Source organism: Etheostoma spectabile, chromosome 5, assembly GCF_008692095.1.
Source record: "Etheostoma spectabile isolate EspeVRDwgs_2016 chromosome 5, UIUC_Espe_1.0, whole genome shotgun sequence".
Classification (NCBI taxonomy): Eukaryota; Metazoa; Chordata; class Actinopteri; order Perciformes; family Percidae; genus Etheostoma; species Etheostoma spectabile.
This window is the reverse complement of record NC_045737.1, coordinates 16,103,657-16,107,424: the sequence shown is the minus strand read 5'-3', so window position 1 is coordinate 16,107,424 and position 3,768 is coordinate 16,103,657. Positions and strand designations below refer to the sequence as shown.

Below are 3,768 nucleotides of genomic sequence, written 5' to 3'. Positions count from 1 at the left end.
CTAAAGTTGGGTCCTAGTATTCAATGTGTTGTTATGACAACAACAACAACATGTATTCTTATGTTTTCAATCCAAATGGACATTGGTTCTATTCCATTCTATCTGGGATTCTATTGTTGCTACGGGACACCAGTTTGTTTGTTTGAATAGACAGTATGAATGTAACGATTTCTGATGATTATAAAATATGGCAGAAATGATTTCTGATGTATATAAAATATGGCAGAAACAACACTTTATGAAATATTGAAACCATCCAGACGGTACCGTACGTACCTGAGACCAGTGATTTAACAGCACCGCTCTTTTTACACAGTTTAACAACAAAACTCTGACTGAACATTACTAGCTAGTAGCCCACTGTTAGGTTGAGGATGGCCTCATTTCATATTTACACTCCTCTATTAGATACATGGTTATGTCTTGGCAATGAAATACAATTTTTAACTAATATAGACTATTTTTCAAGCAGGTGCCTGTGCACTGTCAGTCTTCTGGGTTAAAATGGAATTATAGGTGGTTGTTACAGATTTTAATCAAACCTTATATATTAAGAATGTGTCCCAAAACCAAGGCCTGTCAAATATTTCTGTTCAAAGGTTAGATATAGTGATATATTTTGAAAATAAAACTTGTGTTTTGCTTAAATATCTCATATCTGATATCTATCCTTTTATCAGATGTGAGATATTACAAAACACAATTTTGGCAGTTCACAGCATTTTTTATTTTTTTTTTATGTGACAAAAACACAAAATAATAATTTTGACTATTATCATTGTGTAGTGTATCGTATGTCAAAATATTGAAATGTAATGCATGGTGATGGACAGACTTCCACAGAAACTGTTTATAGACAAAATCTAAAAAAAATTGTCAGTTTTGTTTTGACTAATCCAAATAATTAATTACGTGAAAAATACATTGCTTTAAAATCACACCTTCTCATTAATTTGTAACAGTGTTTACAAAGGCCTAATACACACAGACATAATGAAGGGCCAAGCCAACTCAAGTGAGCCAACTAAGATAGAAGAAGATAAAGAAATGTCTCTAAAGGCTTATCATTTTCATGTATATGATATCATTTATAGGCCAACCCCAGCCTGGTCAAGACTTTTGAGAAGTTAAATATAGCATACGGTTGAAATATATTGTAAATAGTTTGCATTTTTTTTTTATTGTCTACATGAGTGGTTACATTTAAGAAGGCTTGTAGAATAACAAAATGTAAAATAGTACAGTTAGCTAGCTGCCTAGTATTTCCAATAATTATCTTTTGTTTGCCATCCTGTTTAGAGCCCCTGTGTGTAGGTTTTATATGTAGATATGTAGGATTCCTGTGTAGAATGTATGTCTTGGTATTAAAAAAAGATAGAAGCGTGGGTGAAATGCCAGTACCACACTTCCCTAATTTCATGGATCTGACACCGAAATTAATGGGCTGAAAGCAAAGTATAGAAAGCACCCGTTTTCACCAGGGTGTCTCATTCTTATACAAACAAAAAAACAGATTTGAAAGATGCTATGATCACAAAAAAGGTTACACATTTGAAAGACACACTACACAAGTCCAAATGATCCTGCCCTGCTTAACCTAGTGTTAACCCCATTACTCCAATAACCCTAACTGGAATATTAAAGTAGAAACAATTGATCCTTCCTCCTGCTCCTGGTCTTTAGAAAGCTTTTTTTGTGAAGTTGACTCCCTGACATGTTCAGTGTACTCTTACACACACTTTGTCTTCAGTCTTTCTGAATTTGCGCTCCAACTGTCTTCCCTCTCTCACACACACACACACGCACACACACCCCCCATTGTGTTTCCTTAAACTGCTCTATTTTGTGGTGCTCAGAGCCATTACCTCCCAGACAGACGTCACGCTCGTTTAGATAATGGTCAGTTACGTGAGCTGTATAGTGTTACCGATCCCATCCTCTATCTGGAAATCTGCAGCCTCTGTCAGAGCTGCAGATGGGTTGAGAGAGGTTTTTTTCATGTTCTTTCAATTCTAGCTGAATTCATTAACAACCGTTATTGGCTCTGTGTTTTATCTGCAGCGATACGTGACAAGAGTCCACAGCGAAACACAAAGAAGCAGAGCGGGCCGTCATGATGTCCATTTGTCTCGTTCTTTTAGATAAAACATCAATTTTGTTCTTTTGTATGTCAAAAGTTGAATTGTGGCACCGTAAATGCATATTTACTTTTGTCTAGTGTCAATATCTATAACTTTATGATACTGTTGGCCACAAAACACCTGAACGTGTTCTGCACTCTGCATTGATTTCTGACCTTTCAGGTTGTTTATGCTTCAGTTAATTGAGAGAGACAGGTCTTCTTTTATTCATTCGCTTTAGTTATGTGTAAAACGACACTTAATTTAGCTTGAGCTTCTTATAAATGACCTTTTTTTTGTATGACACTCCTGTCATAAAGAGAAAAGGTGTTGACACAGACGTCTGAGCACCTTTAGCATCCCTGAAGTCCAAACCTACAGCAGCTGCTATTTAAAAAAAAAAAAAAAAAAAAAAAAAAAGCTGCCTGACCTAACGCCAGAAAAGTAATATGGCATCAAGTCCATTTTTCATATACTCTAACATTTTTCTCATGCTTACATAGAAAGATGTCTCGAACCAACAAGTGAGAGGCCTGGATTTCAGTTAACATTTTGTCATTTGATGCTTTGCAGCTGTCATTTTACTGTGTTTGCCTGACTATTCAGTTGCCTGAAACTACTTAAGCATGTGTTCTTTTTAATTCTGTTTTTGGCTGATTGGTTAAGACTGAGAACATTAACTGGCTGCAATAAAAAAAAAAAAAATGTCGAAATCCATCTGCAGAAATTCCGCATGCTGGAATTGGAAAGCTTTCACAAAACTATTAACTTTGTATAAAGACAGGTTACAAAACAGTATGATTTTGTCAAAATGAGGCAGTACTGACCTAAACAAATACAGAACTGCAGCAAAAAACGATGTTTAGTTGTTGCTGTAGTTCAAGACCATATGAAACACACTGAAGGTGTGGTCCTACAGAATGTGAATACAATCCAAATATTATGTCTGCACATTGGATTTATTTGCAATAAAATTGCACCCCCATGTGTTTGGAAGTGTGCAATGATTAGATGAAAAATAAGACGCAGATACTATACTATTCTAGTAGAGAGTTGGAGTCATGAAGACTTGAGCTCACTTTGTTCTTTTTACAGATAACGTTCTGAAATAGTTCAACACTCAAGTGTTTATTAACACCCACAAGTACAATTGAAATTTGTAAAACATTTGCTCTGACGTAGTATATTTGATCAGTTGAGAATTAATAACATATCTAAGCAATGTTTTCCTTAGGTTGTAGCAAGAAGCTGTTTCCCCATTTTAAGTTATATAGTAGTGCTCTAGTCATCTGTGTCAAGTTTCTCCTAAAAGAATGAAACAACCTCCTTCTAGCTTTTAGAAAGTTTAGTACGTATTGTTTTTACAGATTGTAAATAATTTTTTTTATATTTGAACATGCTTTTAAAAGAGCATTTAGACAATGAGAAACAAGATCAAGCTGCTAAAACAGATGCAAAAATCTATAAAAAAAAGTAATTTAACATTAAATGATGATACTTTTTTACACTTTCGTAGAATTGTATTTAGATATAAAACTAAAGATGCATAAATCCATGTTGAAATATTTGATGCATGAAAATTTTCTCCCGACATTGTAAACACTTTTCATCCCCTCTTCCTGTATGTATGTATGTATGTATGTTTTGT

At 34.5% G+C, this 3,768-nt stretch overlaps 1 protein-coding gene and 1 long non-coding RNA gene across 2 annotated transcripts in view; one reads left to right on the top strand and one right to left on the bottom strand.

Moving 5' to 3' along the window:
- Positions 1–3,768, top strand: part of dapk1 (death-associated protein kinase 1) — a 94,644-nt gene that overhangs the window by 83,096 nt on the left and 7,780 nt on the right. The window lies entirely within an intron of this gene.
- The window catches only part of LOC116690028 (uncharacterized), a 19,467-nt gene that overhangs the window by 14,777 nt on the left and 922 nt on the right, over positions 1–3,768 (bottom strand). Inside the window, exon 2 of the long non-coding RNA XR_004332145.1 lies at positions 2,335–2,341. This is a non-coding gene — a long non-coding RNA (uncharacterized LOC116690028). The remainder of the gene's footprint in view (positions 1–2,334; positions 2,342–3,768) is intronic.